We start from the raw sequence: 16,008 nt of genomic DNA on the forward strand, positions 1-16,008 counted from the left end.
AGGCAGCCTATGTTATGTGAAGGCAAACATTTTGGGTAGATTTTAGTTTTTAGCACTGAAAATTTGCATCATACATGCATTTCCCAGTTCTATTTGTGTACATGGCTCAGAGATGATGTATTAAAACATCATCATTGGAGGGGTGAATAATTATTACTTATCTTTTAAGACTGAATGATCTTGACTTCAGGGATAAAAATGCAGCCATAATAGAAAACCTGTCTCCAAATGCTGCATTGCGACTACAGTCTGTGAGATCAAGTTGGCCCTTCCCACAATAATTAACTTCCATTCTCATCTGAAGGGAAAAGTAATTGACCTATGGCACAAGATAAAGAGGGCTCTAGCATATATGCTATTTTATATTGTGAGCACTTAGCAAACTTTGTGCTTAGCAGTGTAACTATCTCTGACACCCATGCAAAATAACACAATTATCTTTGCAGGTGAAGGTGAATTGTCAGCTAAACCAAGGGAGTTGCTATTAATTTTTGTGATAAAAAAGCACTTCACCAACATATTTGATTTTTCAATTCAAATTGGAAATTCCACTTTGGAAATCATGGCTGTCAGGAATCTTTTTAATTAACAGTATCCAGAATAAAAAAAATTCTATATTCTGTACCTTCAATCAACTGAACCTTTACATATTGCATTTGTTTCATAACATATTAGCTTTCTGGTCAAGTGCTACAAAAGAATTTAAAGATGGGGAGCTCTGCCCTAAGAAAAGCAAGAGATAATGCTATAAGGTCAAATCTTCAAGCCACAGTGTGGAATGAATTTGGCATCCACTGGATGTCAATGGAGGTCTGTGTTTTATCTTTATGCTGGAGATGGATGTCTGTTATTTTAAAACTAGATCTCATTACTGATTTTATTAGGATAATTTTGCAGGTTTTTAGAAGGGATGGCTTTTTTCCCAGTATTATTATTCAGTGCCTTCTGGTAGCTGATAGAGGGAGCTGTTATCACAAAGCATCAAATACCAGTAATGCAGAGACAATGTCCATTATCTCTCTCATTTGCACTACAGGGCAGAGGTAGAATCAACAAGTTTGGTGCTCAGTCAGACGGGGAAGTGCAGGAAATGCTGAAGGTAGTTGCAGGATTAGCAGCAGTGAGACTGGCACAATGAGAGAGAGGTTTTGCAGTGAAGTGGAACATGCTGAACTGATGCTTGGAAACCATGAGAAGTATCATGTTTAATTAGTGTGGCTGTGCAAATGATGTAATGAGGCATTTGAGAATGAATTTGAATGGCAGTTGGATAAAAGATTAGTAATCAGGATGTCTGGCATCCATCAGAGGCCCGAGAGAGGGCTGCACAAGACACGTTCTCACACGCATCAGAAATGTCCAGAGATAGAAATACACACTGACACAGGATGCTGCAAAGAGATGGAGTAGCCAGTTGTAAGGAAAATCTGGGCAGCTGCAAAGTGGAAATCAGAGGATGGGGCAGGACCCCATAGCACCTAGAAATCCAGTAGTCCCTGATACACCAGTAGTTACCAACTGTGGACAGCAGCTTATGATGATAAAATTCAAGATTTCACAGAGTGTCTTATAACAAATGCACAGTTCAAGGAAGTGAGGGATAAAGGATGAGATTTGTACAGAGGATTTCCTCAATGAGGAAAATGCAAATTGCTGCTCTGCAGAAATTTCAAAGTGGTAAAGGTGTCATTATTCTTTCACTAGCCAAAAGCAATGGCCAAAAGCTGGAACACAGCATCATCCCATTGCTCTGCAAGGTCTGCAAGTCAAAACAGATAGTGAGTTATTTGGTGAGGGAGTGAATATCTTTATTAATATTAAATAAATTACACTACACCTCTGTTAGAACTTGGCCGATGGGCAATGACCAGTCCTAGCTACAGTGATTAAAAGACCTCATTCATATCTAATGATCACACAGAGTAATAATCTCATTGTAAAAGGCAATCAGACACTTGTTCACTCTTCTTATCTCTGCTCCACATTTGTAGTTACTAAGAAAGGATCTGCCTTTGATCATCTTTTCCTGTGCTGCTCTTTAAGCCATTTCATTAAAGGGCCAGAGTTTCCTGGATTAATGGCCATTTGTCATTTCCCCAAATCAATCTTGCCTTGAGTCTGCTGAGACCTTACAAACATTCCCTCAAACGTTTTTTTTAGAATTACAGTAGCTACTAATGCTGTGCTCAGATAAAGAGGTTTTATTTAAAAAGACAACAAAAAACCAAAAACAAATTAACAAAAAAAACCCCAAAAAAACCCAAACCAAACCTGCCAGAGCAGCTTCTATTTTTTATTTAAAGTTATGGAAATCTTAACTGAATTTTTATTTTAAAAAGAAATAGACATATTGATTGACTCCAGATTTGTCTGCATATCTAAAAAGTCTTAATTCTTTCAACTTTTCAATCTGATTATTTTTTTGAGTTGCCTCCAGAGCCTGGGCTCAGCCCATCTGTCACTGCGGAGATCTTTACTATTTCTATTTAATTTATATCTACCACATCTGCTTTTTAGGCTCAAGCCTGACCAGTAATTTTTTTTTTTTTTTTAAAGAGCCAAATATTTTAATGAAATCGGTGCCATGCTAAAACCTCTATTTTTTTTATTTTTTGGAAAGGGAAGACTACCACCTCTCCTGTCTCAGGGCAGCATAGCCATTCTGGTTATTCATAAAGAAAATTCAGTCCTTCACACCAGTGGAGGGCTAAAGTTTAGTGGCAGAGCTTTTCTTCAGCATTCAGACTTACCTGGGTGCTGGTTTTACTACCATCCTAAAAATGAGGGGGAATTTCAGTATTTAGCAGGGATATGAATTTTGATTTGGGATTAGTGGCTTTTTCTTCTACAGACAGAAACAACCTTCCAGTTCTTTGGTGGCACAAGACTGTGGAGTGCCATTGGTCATCCCCATCCTGTGCCAAGATTGCTTCCCAGGCACAACAAATTTAATACAAACCACACAGAGACCTCTTACCCTTTTCAATCAATCCATGCAGCCTTATCCAGCAGGTGTAATTTACTCCACTTTTACGGTGCTGGTATAGAGATGACAAGAAACTAAACATTCAGTAATTGTGTCTCAGCTCTTGAGTACTAACACAAGACACATGTCACTAGATTTTCACAGTGCTCTTTAGGCAGGCAATTGCTTTGCACATGGATTTTCAGAGTTGCTAATGTGTTAGTCATTAGGGTGACACCAGAGACCTAACTGAGGCTCTCAAAATGTTAATTCCAGAGCTGCTAGGCTATGACTGGTATCAGCTAAGACTATTAGCAGGCTTTTTTCCTAAGCAATGAGATCCAGGCAAAAGCATGCTGGGCCATTCACCAGGCAGCTGAAGTTCTTACAAGTGACAGGTATTTCTCACCTCTCCAGATCCTATTGTGTAGTTTGGACAGGGGGGTGACAAAGGTGCAGCCTTGGTTTGAGGTTTCAGGTCACTTCACATTATTCCTGTCCCTAACTGGGGTAAAAGCACACAAGCTTTTACACAATTTGTGTTGCTCCTGTCAGCCCTCTTTGGTGAGCTTGTGCCACAGAGGAGCCCACACACTCCTCACATTCATTGTCAATTGGCCCTGTTGGAAAGTGGGCTGGTTGGAGTTTGCAACTGCTCAGCCTCAACACTGTGCAAGCCACATCACCACATTCTGGATGTCTAATTAGATACCTCCATCAAATACAGCTAGAGTTTGTAAATGTGATTGCATTGCCTGGATTTTTACTGTTTTAACAGCAATTCACCTGACTCCACTCAATGGAGAGGTGTACACAGGTCACGCTTCATTCAGCTGGGGCGGTTCAGTTCGATCAGCACTCCATTCTGGCAAGGAAACCTCCCACAATTAGGCTGGCCAGGACCTGCAAGATGAAATTGTGATAACAAATGGCATTCTTTTAGAAGGAGGTCTGAAATGCCTGACTGGCAAGACAGAAGGCAGCAGAGAGCTGAGGAATCAAACCTCACAACAGCCCTTGTTAAACCCACAGTGATGTAGCTACCATGCATCTTATTGAAACAATAAAAGCTGTTTTATATGGATCCAAAAAACAAGGGATTCAAGGAAATGTTTCTCACAGCTGAGTGGGTATTTCCCAGGACTTGTTGGTTTTATTACCTCATCTGTGTCCTTAGCTATGAGCAAAGTAGTGCTGAAAGCTCCCCATTTAAAGCAGGCCATAGCAAACAGAGATTTACCATCTCTCTAAAGCTTGTATAAATTTACTGTGGGCACAAGCTCAACAAAAGCTTATAAAAGAGGTACCTGTGGCTTCCAAATTAAGCCCATTTTCTCTAATTAGCCTCCTTCTTCACAATTTTCCTTTTTTCTCTACTCTTAAAACAGAAAAAAAAAAAAAAAAAGAAAAAGCAATGGCAATACTGTGAAGGCCATAAAATCCATGTGCTTGTACAGAGCAGGGACTTTACATGTTGGAATTTTGCTGGAAGAGAAGTAGAAACTTCAGCTGCAAAATGGACATGGGAAATTAAGTGTTCTGGTAGACTTTGACATGGTTGTGAGAATTCTTATCCATTTGCCTAACATTAATTTCTGCCTGATATATTATGAAGGAGTTTGTCCTCTCCTTGGAAGTTAATTCCCAGCATAACTGTTCATTGTTTACAAGCCAGTTTCTTTTAACTCCTCCTGCTGACAGAGCAAAACCTCATTTCATCCTTTAATCTGATGAAAGTCTTATTGAAAGCAGCCAGCACAGAAGTAGTTTATGGCAAATGCTGTCCTTGCTCTTAGGTTATCATTGCAAAGAGCAGGGACAAGTAATTTGTTTGTTAATGATAAGCAACTGCAAATAAAAGACCTGTTCTAGGACCAGTCTGTAACAGAGGAGGTCTAAGCTAATAATTTTCATAAGTAGATTAAGAGGGGTGAATGGCTCTAATAATTAAATATGGTTACAGAGAAAAGGACGTGGTTCATGTACCTTGTGCTGGGCTCAGAATTAAATCTTGACTTTCCACAAGCCTAGTTCACCTAGAACTGCTTTAAACTCCTTCCACAGCATTGAGAGAGTGTCTACAGAGAGTGCAAGGTGAAAATCCTCAGTTATCTTCGGCTCCCTGTTTGGATTCCTCAGGACTAAGAGCACCTCATCTTTCCCAGCTCTGTCACACAGGCAAAGGGTACCTGCTGCCACTTCCCTAGGGAGCATGAAGCATAAACTGGGCAACCCACAGCCTGTGCCAAGCAGCAGAACTATCCCATCCTTTATTTTCAGCAACTCAAAATTTCAACCAGTATTCCTGGAAGACAGTTATATTTGGGGATCAGAGATATAGTGGGTGGAGGGGAAGCAATTCCCTCTAAGACATGGATATTCAAAGCCAAGGAGTTTATAGTTTCTAAATCCAGACTAAAGGCCCTAATAAAAAGTGCTTCAGCTCTGAACAATGGCCTGAGCTCTGCACTAGGAATTATTCCTGTGTTTTACTTAGCTGAGCAAGAAGCACACTTCTCTGGAGAAGTAGCCACCCTTTGCTGCCCATGTTGCTCTTGGCTGGAGCAGGGTGGAAGGTGCAGTGATGTCCAGATGGGAGAGGCATTCCACAGGGCAGAGTGGCATCTCTGTGTGCAACCCAAACACACTCTCAGTCAGCCAACAGGCATTTGTCTCCACAAAACAGTGAAAAAGCAAAGTGCTTTCCAACAGTCCCCTGTCCTGACTTAATTGCAGGAGGGGAAAAATAAGTTCTACCAGAAGGACAGGTAGCTGAATCACTCACAGCTTACAGCCCGCAGGGATGAGCCTGGATAACCAGGGAGGTTCTTTCTGCTTCTAAGTACACATTGATCTATTCACTGCATGCTGAAAAACTTCAGGCTTTTATTCTGCACCAACAAACCAAATAAATGTTATCATTTAGGTAGTAGCAGATATTTACCCCCTTCCTGCCTCTCCTCAGAGACATGAATGGCGTTATGAACACAAAGAAAGTATCTGTGAAAATAAAAGATCTCACAATCAGTGGAGCCCAAGCTGAACTAAACTTAACAGAGCAGGCCTGGAAAATCTTCAGTTCACCATAAAGACAATATATTGAGGCAACTTGCACAAAACAAAATACTTGATGCCTATTTGTTGGTTTTAGCAAAAAGAGTTATTATCAAATTACTTTTAAATGTTTACACAGCATGTAAGGTTTTTCTCAATTGACTTGTTGTTTGCAAAATATGGTCATCATTTGTCTTCACACAGAGATCTTGATTTTTACCTTTATCCAAAGTTAACAATGCTAACCCCAAAATTAATTCAGTGAAGGTGCTTAACAGGACAATGGCAATAAATTCCTTCAAAATAGCTGGAGAAATTAATGACTATTAAGACATGGAAATGATGGATCAGATAGGGTTTAAGTGATCCTCTATAGTTGCTTAGCCTAATTTAAATACAGGAAGAATATCACGTTTCATCAGCTTCCATCTCCAGATTTAAGAGCTTCTCAAGTCCTCATTTATACCTGAAGTGTCACTGGCACATACATTAAAGCTGACAAAATCCATTTACTGCAGCAAGCTGTTCAAGTTCATCTCCTTATTTTCTCCAATCATGTTAATTTTCCTTTAGTGTTCTTTGTTTATAAAAAAAGAAACAAACAAGCACTTTCTGTTTATTAGTCTGAAGTTCTTCCACAAATATTTACGTGCATTTAGCAGCTGCACTTGAGAGCATTGCTGGCATTCAGTCCAATTGTCCTTTAAAATCCCCATCTCTGATCCTCTGGACACTGCTCCTTCCTATATCACAAAAACCCTAAACAAACCACCAGCCTTATAAAACAACCTGTCCCCAGTAAACACCTTTCCTTTAAGGGATGCTCAAAGTCTTATGAAGCCTGCAGCCATCTGATGTATAAACAGAAAATTAAATGAGAGCTTTATCTGAGGCTCCTAGGGATTACTGTTCAAAGAAAGTCAAACATCCTTTTTCACCCTCCCTCAGCCATGGGAAGAGACTCTGGAGAAGACAGCCTACAACTTTTCCAGCATCTTCATTATAATCCTAATTTTTTTTTCCCCTAAAAAAGCGGAACTTTCTCTGCTCCTGTCTGGGAAGCAGAGACAGCAGAGACCTTATTACTTGATTCTTTGGTATCTAGCAAAGCACATGCTCCAAAGAAAGCTCAGCACTGGTTTCCTGCCCCTGCTTGGACCCCAGGTCCTGTGGAACCAACAACCTAACACATGTGCCACCTCACTTACATGTGTGTGAGTCTGAGCAGTTTAGAGATATGTTCTTGGGGAAGGACAAGGAAGGAGGGAGTCAGACATAGAAAGAAGTGTCATAGCAGCCTCATATTCTCAACACACAGATTAAAAAAAAAAAAAAAAAAATAAAATAAAAATAAAAAAAAAACTAAAAAAAACCCAAACAAAAACCAAACAATAACCAAACAAAACAAAAACAAACAAAAAACACACAAAAGCAAACAAACAAACAAACAAAAAAAACCAGTATCTTTCTCCATAGGGAAAGATTATTTTTTCCCCCATATAGGCAGAGCCCTTCAAATCCATTTACTTTTCAGAGAATCAGTCAGACCAGCCTATCCCAACCAACATATGAAGAAAAACAAAGAAACTTTTTAAATGGTGTCAATTCATCACTGCATCTTAACCCCCTTGCTGGAAAAAGAACAGCACCTTACAACAGCTGAAATACTGGGCTGTGTCCCTCACTGTTGTTAATTAGCTACCCTCTGTTGATTTATGCTGGCTGTCATCTGCTCCACCCAGCTGTATTTTCAGTGCTGTTAAGAACACTCTCCTGGTAAGAAGCTTCAGATATTCCCTGTTGTAACACAACCATTTGTCATCCAGGTTATCCTATCTGCAGATATAAACCCCACTGTCTCTGCACCAGCACTTCCAGCCATCCCTGGCATCCCAGTACCTCCCCAGTCTCTTTGCAAGAGTCTGTTTTCTTTCTTTTGTTCCTTTTTCTCTGTGCTCTCACTTTTGCCCAAACTCACCTGTCTCTTGAAGGGAGCCCTGCTCATCTCTCCTCTGTCTTTCTTTGCCTCTTCTTCCTTGGCATGTCAGCAATCAGGTGAACTTGAAAATGGGTCATTGCTGGAATTTTTCACCCTCAAAGATCTGTAAAATACATTAAATGTTTCCTTTTAGTTTACCTTCTGGTGGTTATGAATGAAAGCCTACAAGGCACCTGAACAGTGGGCATCTCTACCAGCCATACCTCATTCCCTGCCTTGCTTTCAGCAGAGACCTAATTTTAAAGCCTCATACCACATCCTATGTCTTATTATCATTTGTGCTGTGGCCATGGTTTAAAGCAGTGGTGCATTCCTGCCTTCTCTATCACCTCTCTGCTCTGCAGCCTCCATAAAATCCTTGGCTCTCCAAAACGTTCCTTTCTGTATCAGGCCTGAGCTTGCCCCTTCCTCTCCCACCACTAGCTTTGCTGGGATCCCTCTCATTGTCAGACCACATGTGAGAACACAGTTTGCTTGCAAAAATGATGCTACTAGGGGACAGTTCATCTCACTCACAAGGAGAAAGAAAAATAAAAAAAATCTAAACAAAACCCACCAAACAAAGGAATCTTTTTGGCCCTCAGCTCTTTTTCACTTTTCCCCGAACACTTTCCTCTTTCCTTTATTTTTTTTTTGTTTCTTTTTTCCCTCTGCATTTATTCAGGGTTCCTCTCTTCCTGCTGTCTCCAAAACCTGTTATGCTCAGATCACATGTAGATCTATCTACATGTCTGAAGATAAGCACCAGCAGAAGTGCTCATAAAATCAGCACCCTGACGAGATGAGATCATTTCACACATGCTGTTTGTTTCCTGTTATACTGGGGAATTTGCAGTGGCTGCTGGCCACTATAAATACTCAACCATCAAGACAGCTTTTTCCATATATTTCACTGCAATAGTCATTGCTGCATTTTTGTCCTAAGAGTAATTTGATTTGTTGTAATCGATTTGAGTGGGTTTTCATTCTTAATTAACTGCTGTTATGATGCAATGATGCAATCCTTGCTCACAAACCAGAGACCAGAAATGAAATTCAGACCAGGGGAATAGCAAGAGGATGGAGAAGAGCCTTACCTGAAGCAGTGGGCTGAGGAGCCAATTAGCCAGTGTTGAATGGTGTGCTCTCATTAGTGGTGTGAGGGGACAAGCTCAATCTTCTCATGCTTGTGGCCAGCACCCTGCAAAATTCATTTCTTTGCAAGTCTCAGTAAAAAGGACATCTATCAATAAGAGCTCCCTAGTACTGTTTTGGCAGACCCTGCCTTTTGCTGGTGTTTGGGCAAACTTGCCCTTTCTTTGTTGTTTGTTTGTTTTCATAAGACTATTAAAAATTCTTAAAGAATAAGACTGCTTAAAATTTCTTAGCTGGAGCCCCTTCCAGTTGCTAACCTTGATTTTGGGAGTGGACTGAAACCAGGAGACACAGAGATTCTTCCAGAATACATTAATAGTGAGTGTTATTTCAGAGATGCCTTTTGAAAACATTGTTGTACAAGTCAGAAGGTTCTGTAAGCTCAGACTTGACATGAAAAGACTTTATTGGCAGCACTCTAAAATTCTCCTCTGCTTTTGCAATGCTGCTGCAGCTGCTACTGAATTGATATAAAGTGTGTTCTGTTAGTCTTTTCCTGGAATTTCTACTCTGATCAGATAACAGCAAATGCAAAATCACCTGAGGAACTAAACTAGGTATTATTGATCACAAACAGCACCTAGTTTCCTTTTATTTTTTTTCCCCACAGAAGAACCAATCAGTAAAAACTAAGTGTTTTCATCAAACCAAAAAACTAGGTGTTTTCATCAAAGTGTATGTTTGGCAATGATTTTTGTATGGGTTTTGACACTCTATGGTTCAAATGCTGTGGGCTGTCATTCTTTTCTGCAGAAAAAGCTCTGAAGTAGTTTTTATGATGCACCATGGTCAGGATGTTCATGATGCCACTGACCTCCTGCTCAGGAGTCAAGAGAGGCTACAGAGATCAAGACAGGTAATTGGAGTGTCTGATCTTTCCTGTTTAACTCAGAGTTGTAGTTTCCATAAAGTAAGAGAGAAGTATTTTTAAATTAATTTATTTGTGGACTTCAGCCACAATATTTCTGTTTCCCACTAGAACATTCTAATACACGGTTTTCCACAGGGAAAAAAAAAATCTTGCTGAAAAAAACCACACAATATTTTTGTAATCAATCCTAATAACTAACTCTGAGAGCAATCTTCTTTTGCCTAGAATGAACAATATTATGGAAGTTTTTTTTCCTCTGGTTTCAAACAGATAAGCTGAGCTAAGATAATGCAAGTTTTCCACAAATCACAGCCTCCAGGACATTATGCATTTTTTATCTTCTATGGGGTTGTCCAGGTGAGAGGTAGACAGTTGCTCTCCTCTGAAACACTAATGGGCTTATAAGGAAGAAGCAGCAACATTAACAAACTATTCAAGCCCTGTTTGTAAGGAGCATAAACAATGCTTTTCTCCTAGAAAAATTCCTGATCTTGGGTTTCAAAATGTGGCATTTGTGAAGGAGTCACAGAATAAATAAATGCAGATGCTCTGTTTTGGATCTGAAAAATGCTGCTTAATTAAGAGGAAACCCTTGATGTCCAACGAGAGGCTGGACCTTTCTTATTTCCTTTTGCCCCTCCAATTCCTTACTAACAGATGGCCACACAGGTGTTAATAATATTCCCATCATGCCCAATGGCAATACTGAGGAGATCTATATGCTGCTATTTACATTAATTGGCAACATCGCCCCAATGGACAAGCTATTATCTTCCTAAGCTTTAGTTGTCTCTGTCTGAATACTTATCTTTATCTAAGCAGTAAAGTCAAGGTCCCACTCTATTGTTTTCTCCCACAGAGGGTGATTTATTTGATAATGTGGCTTCAAACACAATCTCTTCCTAAATTATCCTATCCATTCCATTATTTCTTTTCTATTATCCTGAAAGTCCAAAAGACTAGGTAAAAAAATTAGGTGCCAGATTCACTGTAAGTTTAGGACTCAGGCTGACATCTCTAAATCCCTTTGATGAGATTTTGTGATGTCATTCTATCTTTCCAATTAACTTGGAGTGGTGTACTGGTGATAAAAAGATTTGGTCAGTATTTGTCTTCTAGATAGTGAGTAAATACAAGTCTCTCGACTTCATCTACACTTAGTCTTTGTTGCAGAGGCAATGAATATTTTTTATTTGATAAAGGTCATGGTTACTTTTTTCCATGCCACAAAGACACATTCTGTATGTGTGGAAAGTGTCGTAACTGAAGAAAAAATAAAATAGTCTGGAACAGGGACTAGTCAAAAATGCTCTTGGGGAAAGCAGTTACATTTATATTATCAGGACAGGCAAGTCTCTTAATGCTGTGATACTGTCATAGCAATTCAAAGCTAAGCCACTTTATAAATATTAAATTCCTAAGGAAATGGAAATTCATGGTGTACTAGTTTCAGGATGTTACTTCCACCTGTCACTTAGATCCTGAATGTACGGTCTCTGAACAGCAAAGGACTTTTCCAATATTAAGATGTAGGTGTCAGGTATTTCCTTGTAGCTATGTTTAAGAAGATTTTTTTTGTTGTTTTTTTTTTTTTTTTTTTTTGTTTTTTTTTGTTGCTCTGCTTTTCTTCTGAAGGATATGTAAACTGCTTTCCTCTCAGCATCATCCTCTGCTCACAAGAAGGGACCTGTGGCCCTGTTTTGCTGTTGCATATCTCACTTAACATCTAACACTCAAGTATTAGCAGAAATGAGTAAAAAGCCTCTCCTGGCCATTCAAGGAGAAGCTATTTGAGACCAACACTCTTTGTTGACCAGTGCTCAAGGCCAAAAAGCAAACCCATTTTGTCTGACTAGCATAACAGTGAGCAGGCTGGAGCATGGATCCTGCAACACTGCACCCTTGGCCCTGTTCACTAGGCTTTGCTCAAGACAAGCCATTACAGAACAGGCAGAAAGGCTGGCAAAATTGCAATTGGAGACCTCTACAAAAATACCTATGGCACCATCCCAGAAACAGAGTGGTACAGAAACATCCTTTAGCTCTCATATGTGTAGAGTTACTCATAAGGGGACAGATCTCAGACTTGCCTGACCAGCATGTGAGCATCTGAAGAACAGCTCTTAAAAGCCTCATACAACTCATGTCTTTCACTAAAGCACCCTCCAGGTGTTCTTACTTTGTCCCTTTCACATATTCACCCTGAAGGACTTAGTCAATTTGTCTATGTAGTGCTGAGTGAAACTTTGTTCCTGCTTTAAAAGCTGTGAAATAATGCTTTACTGCTTCTTGTCCGGGGTGAGGGCCTTTCTCAACTTTCAGGCAACATCTTGCAGACAGCCAGGGAGAGATCTGAGTGCTCAACATCTTGTAATAACTTGAAATCTTTGCCTCTAACCCACAGCTTTCTCAAGAGCAGGGTCACTGTACTGAAACAGAAGAGAGCAAAGCCCCAAGCTATCAAGCAGAGTACAAGCAGATTAGGAAGAAATGAAATTCATCAATACAGTGCCCTCTTGGTCAAAAGTTCACTAAGAGAGAAGGGAGCTGTACAATGCACCCATCTCCTTTTAATTGGCTTGAAGCTGCTTTCTACCACGCTCAAGCAGACATGGTGTCAATGGAAGCCATACTAAAGCAGAAACTTTTAATTATTTCAAAATAGCCTGCTTCATCCTGAGGAGCTGTGGTTAGGACTTGACAGGGAGAGAGAGAAAACAAAAAAAAAAAAAAAAAAAAAAAAAAAAAAATTAAAAAGAGAGAATAGGCTATTATTTTCTGGAGTAAATCTCTGAATTGACTTCCAAAACTCTTGTGTCCAGAGTTTATTAGTGCAAAGGTAAGTTGTTCATCAGCACAAAGAAGAAATAAGAAGGCTGTGAACATTTCTGAAAACACTTGTGGCTGTGTGATTGTGGAATTTATTTATGTCCTTAACTCAAAAAAACTGTGTCTTTGAAGAGGGAAGAAAACAGGCAACTACAGAACTGTGGTATGGCTGTGGATTGGATATTTGAACCATTAGTTTTAAGGCAGAAGTTAGACTGAAATACTGTCACAAATATATGACAATTATTATTCTTCAGCAGACATAATCTCTCCTAGATAACTGATGGAAAAACAAACAGTAGCTAAGGCAATTAGACCTGTTGCTTGCCATGAGTAGGTCTGCAGTGGATAACATGGGTTAAAATAATTTTCATTACCTTCAATCTCCCAAAGTATTATGTGGGGAAGCAGAGAGGAACATGTACTTTTGCTGAGGTGCAATTGCTGTTTTCTGAGCCTCTCATTCCCTCTGAAAAGTGCTGTGCATCTTCAGTGAGGGGTTGCTACCACAGGGCAAAGATGTATTGGTACTCTGAGTCCTGGGTGGCCAGGAAGAGTCCAGAAGACACTAAAGTAACAGAAATAAAAATAATAAAAAAAGTTTAAAGACAAAAAATGACTTTGTGTTTCTTTTTGCAACCAGGAGGCAACAAAAAGCTGCTGATCAGAAAGAAAACCCTCTGCAACAACATCCTATACAGGGCAGAAATGTTTTTAAAAACTTTGTTGATTCAATTTTCTCTTTTAAAGTACAACAGTTGTAGATCCGTAGATCTGGGATCTGTTCCTTTAAACCTACAGTTCTGGAAGATCCATCTTAGAGATGAGACCATTGTGGAATGGATCACAGGCCCATGATATGATCACATGACAAGTATGAAACTTTGCTACAGATATCCCTTGTACTGATGAACATCTGTAGGTCTTAGCATGGACTATAATGTGTGACAAATATAGGGCTAAGAAGTGTTAAAAGACAAAACCAACTTTCACTCTACTATGCTCTTAATAGTTCTTTCACATGCTGATTTGATATTTCTCTCAAATATTTCCTCCAACCAGCCTTTTGGCACTGTGAAATTAAGGCACAACTGATACCCTCTGGTAAAACACAGCTCCAAGTCCTGAATTGTTCTGGTACCTATAAGCGGCAGACTGTAAAAAAAGTGTTTACTGTTGGCATAACTTACCTCTCACTGGTGCTACAGGGCTTTATATCCTTGAGTTCAAAAAGAAATTGAGACTAACCCAGTGAATCTTGGAAGATCCCAACCTACCTTTGTTTTCAGTCTCATAAGGCAAGAGTGAGATCAGAGAAAATAGTTATTGCTAATCAAATATTGATGTATTACAATAAAAAAAATTCTGGCCAATTATGACAACCTGTTTGTCATGCTTTGCAGGGCTCCTCTTGGTACCTGTGCCCGCTGGGATTTAGTTTAGCACATCAAAGTGTCTGTCAGGATCAGCATTTCTTCATAGTGCTAACAGGATCAGTTGAACACTAACTCTCTGTCAGAGCACATGTATGGAGCTAGAATAACATCGATCACAAAAAAGAAGAAAAAAAAAAAAAAAAAAAAAAAAAAGAAAAAAGGGGAAATAAGAAGAAAAGGTAGGAAAAATCCCTAATGGCTAGAACCCAACTAACCTGACAGAATTAATGAGCACTTGCTACAAAGTCTCCATAGATTCTTTCACCTGACAAATATCCTTAAAGCTCAGAAGTTACCTGTAACATTCTGCTTTTGGCAGCAGGATGCAGCCCTGTAGCCTCTCAGACAAGTCTCACATCTGCAAGTACCCCACAGCAGACAGCTCCAGGCAAGCCCTTCTGCACTCTGCAGACCCTCCTGCCTGTCCAGGTGGAGGAGAGGGTGCTCTCCTCGCCACGGGCTCACCTTCCTGACTCCTGAAGCTGCCAGCTCTGCTGGGGCACCCTGATGGGCTTGGATGGGCTCGTGGTACCCAGTGATGCCTGAGCCCAGAGTGGCAGCTCACACATCTGCTCTGAGCACAAACATCCTGTCAGAGCCAGCCCTGGTGGCACGGGGGACACTGGGACAGGAGCAGCCCTTGCCTAATGTGCCAAGTGCAGGATGTCCTGAAGCACTCACAGAATTAGGGCACTGCTTGCCACTAAACATGCTCATAGCCATCCTGAAAGCTTAACTGCTCAGTGCTATAAATACCTGGTTTCCCTTTCCCCCTGTGACTGCTGCTGCATTGCTTTAAGCTTCTCAGTTTAGAATAAGCACAGACAAAAACAGTGAGCTCAAAGGTGCCAAACTGTATATAAGGGAAAGGCATGTGCAAGAGTGCAAGCTATTCCTGAAAGTCAGACAGACTCACACAATGTTTCCCTTAGTTTAATAATAAATAATTCTAACACTCAAAGCACATGTATTACATTAACAAGCACTGGATGACACAAAAAAAAAAAAAAGAAAAAAAAAGAAAAAAAAAAAGATGCTCATTTTTTTGGCTGCTGAGACTTAGTTACACAAACTACTTGCTAGAATTGACAGCCAGAAAGAAGATGGGATGCATCTTCCTGGATCTTAGGCCTTTCATCTAATTACTAACTACTGCAGGTGCCTCTCCTTCCTCTACTCTCTTCTTTTGACCCATTTAAGTTGATATGGCTTGTGGAATTATGTGATAAGAGGGTAGATGGAGAGATTGCAGCTGAGTGAGGATCTTCTAACCCAGAAGAGAATCCAATAGCTTGACCAAGGTGCAGCTGAGGACAGAAGTGTGAGCAATAAGGATGGCCTGAGGTTGTCCAGTGGTCAGGAATGGTCAGGGACCTTCAGAAACTATCAAGCAAGGAGCAAGGCAAACACAAACTCTTTGGTAAAGGAAAACCATGAAGAATACAATATAACTGAGTCCAAAATAACACAGAAAAAACAGGTATGAGGAAGAACAAGCCTTCTGCAGCAGAAAGCAAGAAAAAAGACAGATCTAAGGAAATACAGCTACAATCAAGTAGTGGATTGAGCAGCCCAGAGAAATTGCTCTTGCCAGGGCAAGTCTTGTCAGACTTTTAGTGGACAAGAGAAGCAACATTTTAGGCTCCCAAGTTCTTTGTTCTCTGAAGTTGTGGAGCTTTGTAGATCAGGACATAAGCAGATGGCTTCCTGGCCCTTCAGA

At 40.1% G+C, this 16,008-nt stretch overlaps 1 long non-coding RNA gene across 1 annotated transcript; it reads right to left on the bottom strand.

The window, feature by feature from the left end:
* Positions 1 to 7,998: 7,998 nt before the first annotated feature.
* On the bottom strand, positions 7,999 to 13,402 carry LOC306802728. Its single transcript, XR_013774444.1, has 4 exons — positions 13,230 to 13,402; positions 12,307 to 12,452; positions 9,095 to 9,198; positions 7,999 to 8,121 (listed from the first exon to the last, which is right to left on the bottom strand). It is a non-coding gene; the product is annotated as an uncharacterized lncRNA (long non-coding RNA).
* Positions 13,403 to 16,008: the final 2,606 nt, after the last annotated feature.

The sequence above is a fragment of the Erithacus rubecula genome, assembly GCF_903797595.1.
Source record: "Erithacus rubecula genome assembly, chromosome: 5".
Taxonomy (NCBI): Eukaryota; Metazoa; Chordata; class Aves; order Passeriformes; family Muscicapidae; genus Erithacus; species Erithacus rubecula.